Below are 15,458 nucleotides of genomic sequence, written 5' to 3' on the forward strand. Positions count from 1 at the left end.
TCTGTCTCGAAAATACTCAACAATTGAACATCCACAGCACTCTGGAATAAAGAATTCCAAAGATTCAGTCTTCCGAGTGAAGAAATTTCTCACCACTGGCCTAAACAACTGACTCCTTATTGTGAGACTGTGGAGACCCCCACCACCCCAGACTCTCCAGCCAGGAGAAATTGCCTCTGAGCATCCTCCCTTCTCACTGTTCAATGCCCCAAACACTCCTTCCAAATGAACAGTGTTTTGTACTCCTTTCAACTTACTATACTGTATCCACTGCTCACAGTGTGGCCTCCTATACATGGGAGACACCAAATGCACACTGGGTTATCTGTTCACTCTTCAAGCCTGACCCTGAGCTTCGGTCCCCTGTCATTTTAATTCTCCATCTCACTCTCACTCTGATCTCTTTGTCCTTGGCCTCCGACACTATTCTAATGAAACTTAACCTACGCTTGAGGAACAACATCTCATTTTTCAGTTAGGCACTGTACAGCCTTCTGAATTCAACATTGCATTCAACAATTTCAGACCATAGCCTCTACCCTCAATTTTTTTTTTGAGAAAAGCTGTTGCTGATGATTCTGCTATTCCCAATTACATCTCCCCTATTCCTTTTCTTGACTCATTACCATCTTGTTTTGCAGGTGAACTGTCATCCCTTTTGTCATTTAATCTCTCCTACCTTCTACCCTATTACAGACCTTCATTCCTGCCCTATTTCTGCCTCTGTACATGCTTAAAACCTGTTACACCCCTAACCTTTTCCAAATCTGAAGAAACTTTAACTCTGTTTCTCTCCACAAATGCTGCCAGACTGCTGAGTATTTTCAGCATTTTCTGTTTTCATTTCAAATTTCCAACATTTGTAATATTTTACTTTCATTTGGTAGTACAGAACTTGAATATTGCTGAAAAGAGACCTGCTAAAGCTTTTTGTTTTACACTCGTCAGGACAAATGCAAGAATGCCAAATTTTAAACAACATTTTATAGTACAGAAGAAAAGGGTGCTGATTGGTTGACAAGTCTACTTTGATTTGCCATGGTATTGCCATGGAGAAAGCAACAGGCTCCCAAGGTCCCGGGTAATGCAAAAAATGCACAAGGCTTGAACATATTCCTTTTGTTTGCAGAGAATGGATCCCTGTGTATGAATGTATATTGCTTCTCTCAAGCGTTGTTGAGCCATGTTATGAGCTCAACTGATTATCTTAAATTGGTTGTTAGTGTAGCTATTAGCACACGCAGGATTGCTCAACAAGAGTTGCCCAATTGCAGAATCGTATCTAACTGTAGACATTTTGTTTTGGGTTTTGCCACCATGCTATTTGAAAGAGTGCAAGAGGAGCAGCGTGGTCTTTAACAGTGAGAGAGCGAGAGGAGCAGTGGGGCCTTTAACAGAGAGAGTGCGAGAAGAGTGAGAGACCATTAAAGAGTGTGGAGAGCAGCTGATTGGTGAGTAGGATTGGCGAGTATTTCTAGTTTTTAAAGTTAAAGTAAGGCCTTTAACTTGTGTTTAGGTCTCTAGTTTTTCTTTTTCCTCACTTCTTAAAAATAGCTTGTTAAGCATAAGATTAATATTGGTATGTGAAAAAAAAATTATAATAAAGTGTAAAGAGCGGGAATACTAGAGTAATAAATTAAGTAATTTAAACAAAGTACAATGAAGATGGCAGGACAGGTGATGTGTTGCTGCTGCAGCATGTGGTGCAGAATGTGGTTGCTACTGGACACCAATGTGATCCAGAGTGAACACATCTGTAGTAAGTGATTGCAGCTCGAGAAACTTCAGATCTGAGTTAAAGAGCTGGAGCCTGAGCTGCAAACATTGTGCCACATCAGGGAGAGGGAAAGTTACCTGGACTCTTTGCTCCAGGAGGCAGTCACATCCCTCAGATTAGGTAATTCAAATTTGGTCTGTGATCATGGACAGGAGGGTGTCACTGCAGGTGAAGCAGATTTGGGGACTCGGGGTAGCGTTCGAGGATCCTTGGCCCCTGCAACTGTCCAACAGTTGAGGTTCTTGCAAACTGTGTGGACGAGAGCAGGGACTTCAGGGAGGGTAAGTGAACTGACCACGGCACCATGGTACAAGGAGCCATTCAAGTGAGGGGAGGAAATAGGAACAGAGTAGTGGTAGGGGACGGTATAATTAGGGGGATAGATACTGTTCTCTGCAGCTGTGAGCATGAGTCCCGAAGGCTGTGTTGCCTGCCCGGTGCCAGTGTTAAGGACATCTCCTCAGGGCTGGACAGTAACATGGAGTGGAAGGGGAGGGATCCAATTGTTATGGTCCATGTTGGTACCAACGACATTGATAGGACTAGAAAGGAGGTCCTGCTGAAAGAATTTGAGCAGTTAGGAGCTAAATTAAAAAGCAGAACTCCAAGGTAATAATCTCATGATTACTACCTGAGTCACGGGCAAACTGGCATAGGGTAAATAAAGTCAGGGAGTTAAATGTGTGGCTCAAAGATTGGCGTTGGAGGAATTGATTTCAGTTTATGGGGCACTGGCACCAGTTCTGGGGTAGAAGGGGGCTGTTCCAGTGGGACGGGCTTCACTCGAACCGTACTGGGACCAGTGTCCAGGCAAATCGAATAACTAGGGTTTAGAGAAGGCTTTAAACTAAATAGGGAGGGGGAGGGTTCTGGAGATGAGATACATAGGCTAATAAAATAAAAGGATATGGCAGCATTGCAGGGCAGCTATTTAGGTATTCATACCCAGAGTGTGACAGGAAGGGACAGAGTGTACAAACATTAAAAAAAAAACAAGCAGCAAATAGGGTCAAAGGGGGAAGAAATGGTAAAAAGGCAAAATGAATGGCTCTTTACTTAAATGCACATAGTATTCAGAACAAAATTAATTAATTAACGGCACAAATAGAGGTTAATGGGTATGACCTTATAGCCATTATGGAGACGTGGTTACAAGGAGATCAAAGCTGCGAATTAAATATTCATGGATACGTGAAGGCAGGAAGGAAAGGGTGGTGGGGTAGCTTTGTTAGTAAGAGATGGAATGAATACGATAGCAAGAAATGAACTTGGATTGGAAGATGTACAATCCATATGGGTGGGGTTAAGAAATAACAAAGGGAAGAAGACACTGGTGGGAGTAGTCTATCAGCCCCCTAACAGTAGCTATACTGTAGGACAGAGAATAAATCAGGAGATAATCAGGGCATGTAAAAAAGGCAGTACATTAATCATAGGTGACTTTATTCTTCACGTAGGTTGGGAAAATCGAATTGGTGGAGGTAGCCACAAACAAGAATTCATAGTGTATTTGGGACAGTTTCCTAGAACAATATGTTGTGGATCCAACCAGGGATCAAGCTATTTTGGATCTGGTAATGTGTAATGAGGCAGGTTTAATAAATGATCTCAGAGTAAAAGATCCCCTGGGAAACAATGACCATAACATGGTAGAATTTGGCATTCAGTTTGAGAGTGAGAAACTTGGGTCGGAAACAACTGTGCTAAACTTAAATAAGGGTAATTACAAAGGAATGAGGGCAGAGTTGGCTGGAGTGGACTAGGAAAAGGAGTTTAGCAGAAAAGATAGCTGATGAACAATGGCAGACATTTAAGAAAATAGTTCATGACTCACAAGAAAGATATATCCCAGTGAGAAAGAAGGATTCTAGGAAGGGGATGCACCAACCATGGCTAACCAAGGAATTTTGCCCCAAAAAATAATAAAGAGGAATAAAATTAACTTTGAGGGTAAACTAGCAAGTAATATAAAAATGGACAGTAAGAGCTTCTTTAAATATACTAAAAGGAAGAGAGAGGCCAAAGTGAACATAGGCCCCTTAGAGAATGAGGCTGGGGAAATAATAATGGGGAACCAGGAAATGGCAGAGGAGTTGAATAAGTACTTTGCATCAGTCTTCATGGTAGATGACACTAATAACATTCCAAAAATACTAAATAATCAAGGGGCAAAAGAGGGGAAGGAAATAAATACAATAACTATCATTAGAGAAAAAGTATGAGGGAAACTAATGAGGCTAAAGGCCGATAAGTCCTCTGGACCTGATGGGTTGCATCCTAGGATATTAAAGGAAGTAGCTACAGAGATAGTGGATGCACTGGTAGTAATCTTCCAAGAATCCTTAGGTTCTGGAAAAGTCCCACAAGATTGGAAAACTGTCAATGTAATGCCCTTATTCAAAAAGGGAGGGAGACAAAAAATGGGTAACTATAGGCCACTTAGCTTAACATCCATCATTGGGAAAATGTTAGAGTCGATTATAAAGGATGTAATAACAGAGCATTTAGAAATGCATAATATAATCAAGCAGAGTCAGCATGGCTTCATGAAGGGGAAATCATGCCTGACAAATTTATTAGAATTCTTTGAGGAGGTAACAACTAGGATAGATAAAGTGGAACCAGTAGATGTAATGTATTTGGATTTCCAAAAGGCATTCAATAAGGTACCTCGCATAAGGCCACTTATTAAGATAAGAGCCCATGCTGTTGGGGGTAGTATATTAGCGTGAATAGAGGATTGGCTGACTAATAGAAGACAGAGTTGGGATAAGGGGGCATTTTCAGGATGGCAACCTGTAACTAGTGGAGTGCCACAGGGATCAGTGCTGGAGTGACCATCATTTACAATATAGATTAATGACTTAGATGAGGGAAGTGAATGTACTATCGCCAAGTTTGTGGTTGACACAAAAATAGGTGGGAAGGCAAGTGGTGAGGATGACACAAGGAGTCTACAGAGGGATATAGACAGGTTAAGTGAGTGGGCAAAAACTTGACAGATGGAATATAATGTGGGAAAATGTGAGGTTATGCATTTTGGCAAGAAGAATAGAGGAGCTGAATATTGCTTACATGGAGAAAGACTGCAGAAAGCTACAGCACAAAGGAATTGGGAGTCCTTGTGCATGAATCCCAAAAAGATAACATACAAGTTCAGCAGCTAATTGGGAAGACAAATGGAACGTTGGTCTTTATTCCAAAGTGAATGGAGTGTAAAAATAGGAAAGTCTTGCTAAAACTGTACAAGGCACTAGTTAGACCACACCTAGAATACTGTGAACAGTTTTGGTCCCCTTATCTAAGGAAAGATATACTGGCATTGGAGGCAGCCCAGAGAAGGTTCACTAGGTTGATCCCTGGTATGGAGGGATTTTCTTATGAGGAGAGGTTGAGTAGGTTGGGCCTGTACTCATTGGAGTTTAGAAGAATGAGAGGCGATCTTATTGAAAGATATAAGACTCTTAGGGAGCTTGACAGGGTAGATGCTAAGAAGTTGTTTCCCCTTGTGGGAGAGTCTAAGACCAGAGGGCATATAATCTCAGGGTAAGGGGTCACCCATTTAAGATAGAGATGAGGAGGAATTTCTTCTCTCAGCGGGTAGAGAATCTGTGGAATTCTTTACTGCAGAGGGCTATAGAGGCTGAGTCATTAAGTATATTCAAGGCTGAGATAGAAAGGTTTTTAATCTGTAAGGGAATCGAGTTATGGGGAAAGGCAGGAAAGTGGAGCTGAGGATTAAAGATCAGCCATGATCTCATTGAATGGCGGAGCAGACTCGATGAGCCGAATGGCCTACTTCTGCTCCTATGTCTTATGGTCTTGTGGTCTTATTTGATTTGATTAGCCAATCATTGGAACCAACGACCCATGTTACTGGCATCACACCGGCACTGAAATTCATACACGACATTGCTCAATTGTGTGGCCGGCAGAATGTCTTTTTGGACCGATGACAGCATTCTGTTCATGGAAACAGCACTCCAATAGCCGCTGCATTGTAGTAGCTTGAAACAGTTTAACCTGTTGTTCAACTTTTTGAGATACTTTGCCTTTCCAGGGTAATTTGAGTTCGACCGGGCACTTTTCAGATCCAAAAGTTGCGTCCTTTGGCCCATTTGTAGGTTTGCACGACACACAGCGAACAATGATCTGATCAGGATAACCGTTGTCTTGCAGGGTAGCTTTGATCCACTCTATTTCAAGCCTTATGCCTTTTTAGTATTACACAGGAGCTTGGGGAGCCTATAATTCCCTGTTGCTTTCTCCATAATAACATCACGGCAAATCAGAGTTGACTTGCTAACCAAGTTAGGCAACACCTTCCAAACCCATGACTGCTACCATCTAGAAGGACAAGGGCAGCAGATACATGGGAACACCACCACCTGGAAGTTCCCCTCCAAGCCACTCACCATCCTGACTTGGAACTATATTGCCGTTCCTTCATTGTCGCTGGGTCAAAATCCTGGAACTCCCTTCCTAACAGCATTGTGGGTGTACCTACACCACATGGCTCACAGCTGTTCAAGAAGGCAGCTCACCACCACCACCTCAAGGGCAATTAGGGATGGGCAATAAATGCTGGCCTAGCCAGTGATGCCCACATCCTGTAAATTACTTTTTATAAATTGTTGTGATTGTTTTGAAACTTGGCATTCTGATGAGTGCATGACTTGTTGCTTTGGCAACATGCCTCCCTTTTCAGCAATATTTTGAACAAAAGTTCAACTACGACATAACTGCTGATATAATATTGTTTTAGACTAATTAACCTGTTGTATGTGTTTTTATATAACCTATGTATAGTGCATTCTTTTACTTACAACCACCAGACAAAGAACCCAGGAAGCTTCAGTCTTCAGCTGAACTTCACATATATCTGATTTACAACACAGCTTTTGTTCACCACAGGATGGAGCCATTTTCGAATGTAGGAAAGGAGCAAGCTCCAGTGTCACAACATAATTCCTACTTTCAACGCCATGTTCAAGGACATGCACATGAGAAATATAGATGAAGAGAGCCTAGCTTATCTCATCCATCCAGAAAATCTCTACTACAATCTCCCCATCACAACATTTGACTCTCAGAATGGCAATGCAGGGAGGGTAAAAGAAAGTTAAACACTGTATTCTGTTTTATTGTTTGGAAACTGGCTTCTCACCAGTTTAAGTTCCCACCCAGCCTGTTCTTATGCCACACCTCGGAGTAGCATTTTTTGATTTACTGGACTAAAACAAACCACCTTATTTTGAATAATTGTGTTGATATCTAGGCTTTGACTGAAACCTGACTCACAGATGGAGTCCCTTGCCGCCTACTGAAGTGTCTGTACTTTGCTATCATTTCAACAATCTGCCCTGCCCAAAACCGCTGCTGTAATTTGGCTCTCAGTACCAAAAATATTGAATCAAAATCAAATGATATCTTTTCCTCCATTAAGCATATTGCCTTGTTCCACCCTGCGCACCTTATTCAAAGTCCTACCTCAGCTTCTGCACTGAAAAGCTCCTTATCCTCACTGATTACAATCTTCATCTCAGCTCCCCTTGCCTTCTCTTCATAACCTTCTTTCTTACCCAGGCTTGCTACCAACCCCTCAACTTTGTTATTGCCTGCAGCCTCTCTTCTCCCACTGCTATATCGTGGATAGGCCCAGCTTCAACCACTTACCTGTGTTCATCACCACCATGTCTTCTCTCAGGGGGGTGTTAATCTTTGGAATTCTCTTCCCCAGAGAGCAGTGGAGATGGGGTCATTGAATATATTCAAGGCTGAGTTAGACAGATCTTTGATCTATAAGAAGGGGTAAAGGTTAGATTGGGGGTGGGGGGAGCAGCAGGAAAGTGGAGTGAAGGTGACAATCGATCATCCATGATCTTAAGGATTGGCAGAGCAGGCTCGAGGGGACCAAATTGCCTACTCCTATTTCTTATGATCTTACAATCGCCTTATCTGCTTCCAAACTTATTTCCTTTTTGAATTTAAAAAAAAAACCCCAAACAATGTTCCCTTTTAGCTGCATGGCCCAAAAATACCTGCCGAGCCAAGCATAAACAGCCCCTTTAAGATACCATGCATGTGCAACCGGGCCCGCACACTTAAATGAATTGGCTGATTGCCACAAAAAAATTAGAGAGTACATTGCCCTCAAATCTCTTATGCCTACACTTTCTATATTTCAACTGCCAGGTATTAAGCCCTCCATTTGCCATAATTTTTGCAGCTGTCAATTCACTTCCTCTTTCTTTGGTGCCCTTATCAAAAATCAAAATCTTTATTTTCTCCCAACCCAGTCCTTCGTCCTAGTATAACTGCTCTCTTTGCTCCCTCAAGTCCAAGGAGCACAGTCTTGAGTATAATGGGAGAGAACCACTTTAGGCAACCATTAGCAGATCTGGCTGAAGCACCATCAGGCCTTACTCTCCTCTACTTAAGGAAAAGGAGGTGATGTAGCTTTGTTAGTAAAGGAAGCGATCAGTGCTATAGTGAGGAATGATATAGGCACTGGAGAGCAAGGCGTAGTGTCAGTCTGGGTAGAAATAAGAAATAGCAACGGAAAGAAGTCCCTGGTGGGAGTAATCTATAGGTCCTCAAACAGTAGTTCAGCAGCAGGGCACAGTATAAACCAGGAAATACTGGGAGTATGTATGAAAGGCTTGGCGATAATCATGGGTGATTTTAATATGCATATAGACTGGACTAATCAAATTGGCAATGATAGCCTCGAGGGAGAGCTCGTAGAGTGTATTAGAGATTGTTTCTTGGAGCAATATGTTGTGGAACCAACCAGGGAACAGGCTATTCTGAATTTGGTTTTGTGTAATGAGATGGGATTAATGAATGATCTCATAGTAAAGGATACTCTAGGGAAGAGTGATCATAGCATGCTAGAATATCAAGTTCAGTTTGAGAGCGAGAAACTTGAGTCCCACACTAGTTTCTGGAGTTAAACAAAGGTAACTACATAGGCATGAGGGCAGATTTGGCCCCAGTGGACTGGGCAGGAAGACTACAAGGTAGAACAGTTGATGAACAGTGGCAGATATTTAAGGAGATATTCAATTCCTCCCCAGTAAAATATGTTCCAAAGAGGAAGAAAGATGGTAAGAGGGGTAAAAAAGCATCCATGGCTAAGCAAGGAAGTTAAAGATAACATAAAGGCAAAAACTAAGGCATACCAAATTGCAAAGGTCAGTGACAGGCTGGAAGATTGGGAAACTTTTAAAGATCAACAAAGGGTTACTAAAAAAAAGATAAGAAGAGCAAAGGTAAATTATGAAAGAAAACTAGTGCAAAATGTAAAAACTGATAGCAAAAGCTTCTGCAAGTATATAAGAGGAAAGAGAGTAGCTAAAGTGAATGTTGGTCCCTTGTAGGATGAGACTGAGGAATTAATAGTGGGGAATGCAGAAATGGCAGAGATGCGTAATCAATATTTTGCCTCAGTTTTCACGGTGGAGGACACTAGTATCACCCCAATAGTAACAGGTAGTGCAGAGGATACGAGGAACTTAGAACAATCACCATCACTAGAGAAAAAGTACTGAGCAAACTATTAGGATTAAATGGTGGCAAGTCCCCAGGACCTGATGGCCAACATTCCAGGGTCTTAAAGAAAGTGACAGCGGAGGTAGTGGATGCATTGGCTATAATATTCCAGAATTCCCTGGATTCTGGAAAGGTTCCAATGGATTGGTAAAATGCTAATATAACGCCCTTATTCAAAAAGGGAGGCAGGCAGAAAGTAGGAAACTATAGAGCAGTTAGTTTAACGCCTGTCGTTGGGAAATTCTTGGAATCCATTATTAAGGAAGTAGTAATGGGGCATTTGGAAAGTCAAAATGCAATCCATCAGAGTCAGCATGGTTTTATGAAGAGTAAATCATGTTTGACTAATTTGCTAGGGTTCTTTGAAGATGTGACAAGCAAAGTAGATAATGGGGATCCTGTAGATGTAGTATATCTGGACTTCCAGAAGGCCTTTGATAAAGTGCCGCACAAAAGATTAATACCCAAAATAAGATCACACAGAGTTAGGGGTAATATATTAGCTTGGATAGAGGATTGGCTAACCAACAGAAAGCAGAGAGTCGGGATAAATGAGTCATTTTCTGGATGGCAAGCTGTAACTAATGCGGTGCCACAGGGTTCGATCCTTGGGCCCCAACTATTTACAATCTATATTAACGACTTGGATTCAGTGATAGAAGGTACTATAGCTAAATTTGCAGATGACACCAAAATAGGTGGGAAAGTAAGTTGCAATGAAGAAATATGAAATTTACAAATGGATATGGACAAGTTAGGTGAATAGGCCAAAATTTGGCAGATGGAGTATAACATGGATAAGTGTGGGGTTATCCATTTTGGTCAGAAGAATAAAAAGGCAACTTATTATTTAAATGGAGAGAAACTTCAGAATGCTTCAGTGCAGAGGGACCTGGGTGTCCTCGTGCATGAATTGCTGAAAGCTAGTATGCAGGTACAGCAGGTAATAAGGAAGGCAAATGGAATTTTGGCATTTATTGCTAAAGGAATAGAGTATAAAAATAGAGAAGTGTTGTTGCAACTGTGCAAGGCATTGGTGAGACTGTGCCTGGAGTACTGTGCACAGTTTTGGTCCCCTTACTTAACGAAGGATGTAGTTGCATCGGAGGTGGTTCAGAGGAGGTTCACTAGATTGATTCCAGAGATGCTGGGCTTGTCTTATGAGGAGAGATTGAGCAGTTTAGGCCTATACTTGCTGGAGTTTAGAAGGACGAGAGGAGATCTAATTGAGGTATATAAGATACTAAAGGGGATAGACAAAGTAGACGTGGAGCGGATGTTTCCCCTTGTGGGGCATTCTAGAATGAGAGGCCAAAGTTTTAGGCTAAGGGGTGGTAGATTTAAATCAGAGATTAGGAGGAATTACTTTTCTCAAAGTGTTGTGAATCTGGAATTCACTACCTCAGAGTGCAGTGGATGCTGGGACGCTGAATAAATTTAAGGAGGAGATAGATTTTTAATTAGTAATGGGTTGAAAGGTTATGAGGCGAGGGGGGGAAATTGGAGTTGAGGCCAAAATGAGATCAGCCATGATCGTATTGAATGGCGGGGCAGGCTCGAGGGGCTGAATTGCCTACTCCTGCTCCTAATTCTTATGTTCTTATGTTCTACTAAAGCTGCTCACTACTCCACAGCAGGTCAATACAGCACTGAAAAAAACAAGTCTTTCAGTCCAATTGGTATACAGCTTTATAGACCACATAAGCCTCCTCCCACTCCAATTACCTCTCCACTCTACCACATACCCCTCTATTTCATTCTCCATCACATATACATCAAGCCTTCCCTTGAATGTGTTTGTGCTCTTTGTAGCTTTTTCACACTTTCTCTAATGCTTCAGTATGCTTTTTGTAACATGGAAGCCAGAATTGCACACAGTCCTCTAAAAATAGTCTAGCCAACATTGTAGATAAATTGAATTTTACTTTCCTGCTTTGTATTCTATTCATCTAGAAATGAAACCCACTACTTTGCCCTCTTTTAAGGCCGTATCAACTTGTGATACCATTTTTGGTTACATCTGTGTCTGCATTGCCTGATCTCTTTGCTGTTCAAAGCCATTTACTTCCTTAACTTCCAAGGATTAAGTGATCTCCTTATTCCTCCTGCCAAAATACACCACCTCACACTTAACTATTTTGAATTTAATTGGCCATTTATCCTCCCACTCTGCTAGCTTGTTTGTGTAGTCCTATATTTTACTGTAGCCCTGCACATTATTAGTTATATCCCTCAATTTGGTATCATTGTATATGTGTCACAGTTTGAATCTCTATGGCTCACTACTTCACACTTTTTGCCAGTTCAAGATCCCTTAATTCCTACTATCTGTTTTCTTTTCAGGAGACTTCTCTCAATCCATTGTATGACCTGGCTGTGACCACACACACCCTGAACCTTGTCACAAGTTTCTTATGCGGCATCATATTGAAGGGCTTCTGTAAGGTCCAAGACTACCGCATCCCTATCTCTGTAATCTCCTCCAACTCTACAACCCTCTGAGATATCGGTGTTTCTCTAATTCTGGTCTCTTGTGCATTCCCGATTTTAATCACGCCACCATTGGTGACTATGCCTTCGGTTGACGAGACTGCAAGTTCTGGAATACCCTCCATATATCTCTCTGCTTCCCTCCTGTAAGATATTCCTTAAAACCTACTTCTTTGAGCCAGCTTTTGGTCATCAGAATTAATATCTCCTTATGTGGCTCAGAATGGTAAAGAATATATCTTTTTATTTCTGTTGGACTGTAGATTAAAATTACAATGGCTGCAGTTTGAAAGACATGTCTACTGGAACAGTGTGAGGGATATATACAATGTTGCTGTCCTGGAACAGTGTGTGCCATGAAAGACAGGATGGTGCCGAGGAAGAGTCTGGTCTAATGGGGAATTGCCTGGCATCAATGTTTTAATTGGCTCCGGACCTGGTGACCAGGGTTTGTGTGAGATCAATGCAGCAGAATAGCTCCTACCGTGAAACGAAAAAGACCTAAAACCCCTTGCTCCTGTGTGTGTCAGATTCCAGTAGTTCTACAAAAATAGCTAGCTTGCTTTTTCTTCTCATATGTTTATAACATGCTCTCTCTTTCTGAAAACCCCTGTCAAGAAGCAAAGAAGAAAATCACTGTTAGTGACACAGAAAGGAAGTGCTCAATGGGTGAACTAAAGACTGAAAGTGCTGGAAGACCACCTTGTGTCATCAACAAGAACTGAAATTAATTTGAAAGACATTGACCAAAATCAACCCATCGAATCCTGTACCCTGGGATTGGTGCTATTGAACTGTTTTATCCCGCCCTTAAAATCCATGTTTTTGTGTGTCTTATGTGTCTTGTTGATATGTGTATAGGGATTTGAGAAGGGCTAGAGTTTAGGTTATAGAGTTAGAAGTTAGCAGTTCATATTTCTTTCTTTTGCCACTGGTTAAAGACAATTTATTCAATAAACAGTTATTTATTTATTAAGTTTACAAACCTGGTGCTTGTATTCTATTCACCTAAATTAAACAATTCGGTGGGTTGATCAAACTTTTCACATTTGTCACAGCTTGGGGAGCAGTGGGGCTTAAAATTGCAGCGCACTTTCCCCAGTGAGTTGTGACAAAGTTTGGGGCCTCGGACCTGGGATATTTTGGAACAAAAAAAAGTGCTGATTTGGGTGTAGATTTAGTAAGTAATAAAAGCTAAAAAGGAAACACAAGATTTATACTATCAAAAATAAGATAGCATTGGAAACTGCCAAAGTTTTCCTGCAACTGGAAGAGATGTCCCTGACAATTTTACAAGGGATTCCAAAAGCCAGATTAATCGAATTGTCAAATAAATTAAGAGTAGGATTATTTGCCAAAGCTAGAAAGGCAGAGATAATTGAAGGTATATCACAGCATTTAAAGTTGGAATTGATACCTGACATTAGTGAGTCACAGCTGGAGGTAGTGAAACTTCAGTTAGAAATGAAGAAGCTTAAACTTGAAGAAGCAAAGGAAATGAAAAAAATTTGAGCTAGAGGCAGCAGAAAAAGAAAGGGCAGGGAAAGAAAAAGAAAAGGAAAGAGAGCGAGCATTTCAAAGAGAGTTAGAAATGGTGAAGTTAGAAAAGGAGGAAAGAGAAAAAGAGAGAGAATTCCAGCTTAAAATGCTGACAGTTAAAAGGAGACACCAGTAGGTGAGGCAGGCCTTATTTCCAGATCAGAATCCAGTGGGGAGATGTTTAAATTTGTACAAGCTCTTCCAAAGCTTGAGGAAAGGGATGTCGAAGCACTCTTCATTTCATTTGAGAAGATAGCTAAACAGATAAACTGGCCAAAGGAAAACTGGATGTTGTCCAGGCCAAGCAAATTGACAGGTCGAGCACAGGAAATGTATGCTTCACTGTCAGAGGAGGTCTCTAGGGGGTATGATGTGGGAGAAAGGCCATTTTGAGTGCATATGAGTTTGTCCCTGAAGCATACAGACAAAAGTTTCAAAATTTAAGGAAACAGCCTGGGAAAACTTACATTGAATTTGGAAGGATTAAGCAAAGTAGTTTTGACAGGTGGATATGAGCATTAGGAGTTGAAACTACCTGTGAAGTTCTCAGAGAGACCATTCTGTTGGAAGAATTTAAAAACTCCCTACCTTCTGTAATAAGAACCCATGTTGAAGACCAAAGGGTTGTAACTGCTAGACAGAGAGCAGTAATGGCTGATGATTATGAGTGATCCATAAACAAAACCTTTTTCCATCACCCCCATAAATTTGAAAAGAATAGAAAGTGGGAGAGTGAAAGGAAGGCAAGTAGCCAGGGTAAAGAATGGATAGCTGGGAATACCTTGAGATCTCCTCCCCAGATCAGGAAGGAAGGTACTGAGGGTGGAGGTGAAACTCGAAGACCTAAGTGTTTCCATTGTTATAAAGTGGGACACATTCGTTCAGAATGCTGGAAGTTGCGAGGGAAGCTCATAGGACTTATTGGAGTTCGTAAGAATGAGTCCAAAAAGGGAACTCAATATAAAACGCCACAGATCAAATTGTAGCTTTAACTACAAATAAAGGTCTGGAGGTAACCACTGCTGTGAATGCAGGCGAAATGGATAAGGTAGATGAGAGATATAAAGGGTTTTTGTCTAAAGGAAAGATAACCCCTTTTTCATCAAATGATGCAGCCAAATCCATGACTAAACTAAGGGATGCAGGAGCTACTCAAATACTTCTGCTGGAGAAGGACCTAGTTTTCCCTCCAGAGACTTCAATGAAAGCTAAAGTATTGGTAAATTGGTATAAGTGGAAAGTATATCCCGGTTCTATTGTACAAAGTGCAATTGGAGTGTGATTTGTTGTCTGGATCGGTGGTTGTAGGAGTGGTTAAGAAATTACCCGTGGATGGAGTTGATTTCCTCCTGGGGAATGATTTGGCAGGAGTAAAAGTTATAGCTTCACCCATAAATACGGAAAGTCCAAGAGAGGCTAAAGAGACAGAGCAGTTACAAGGACAAGTTCCTGGTATTTTTCCATTGTGTGTGGTGACCAGAGCAATGGCTAAACAAAGTCCATCACCAGAGGTCAAAGTAATGTCACAAGCAGTTGTTAGAGTAGCTGAAACTTATTTTAAGGATGACGATAATTCAAAGGAAGTGTTTGGCATGTCTTTGTTAATTGAGGCTCAGAAAGCAGATCCAGAGTTAAACAAATTAGCACAGTCAGCTTACACTGAAGCTGATGCTGAAGGAGTTCCGGAGTGCTGTCACATTAAAAACAGAGTTCTGATGAGGAAGAGGAGATACCCTCACAGGCCTGCGGATGAAGGATGGACGCTTGTTCATCAGATAGTGATACCACCCAAATATCATTAGGAGATATTGCGAGTAGCACATGAAATTCCTATGGCAAGACGTAGGAATACGGAAAACCCAAGCATCGATAAACAGGCATTTTACCTGGCCAAAACTTCATAAGGACATAGTGCAATTTTGTAAAACGTGTCATACATGTCAGGTCGTAGGTAAAGCTCAACATGTAGTCAAACCAGCACCTTTAATACCCATACCAGTTTTTGAAGAACCATTCAGTCAGATATTAGTAGATTATGTAGGACCATTACCCAAAACAAAAGCAGGACAGCAGTTTATCCTTATAACCAAGGATATGA

The 15,458-nt window shown here is 41.3% G+C and overlaps 1 long non-coding RNA gene across 1 annotated transcript; it reads left to right on the plus strand.

The window, feature by feature from the left end:
- Positions 1 to 1,282: 1,282 nt before the first annotated feature.
- Positions 1,283 to 13,475, plus strand: LOC144687579 (uncharacterized). Its single transcript, XR_013578171.1, has 3 exons — positions 1,283 to 1,451; positions 11,675 to 11,967; positions 12,085 to 13,475. It is a non-coding gene; the product is annotated as an uncharacterized LOC144687579 (long non-coding RNA).
- The last annotated feature ends 1,983 nt before the right edge of the window (positions 13,476 to 15,458 follow it).

Source organism: Cetorhinus maximus, chromosome 12, assembly GCF_964194155.1.
Source record: "Cetorhinus maximus chromosome 12, sCetMax3.hap1.1, whole genome shotgun sequence".
Taxonomy (NCBI): domain Eukaryota; kingdom Metazoa; phylum Chordata; class Chondrichthyes; order Lamniformes; family Cetorhinidae; genus Cetorhinus; species Cetorhinus maximus.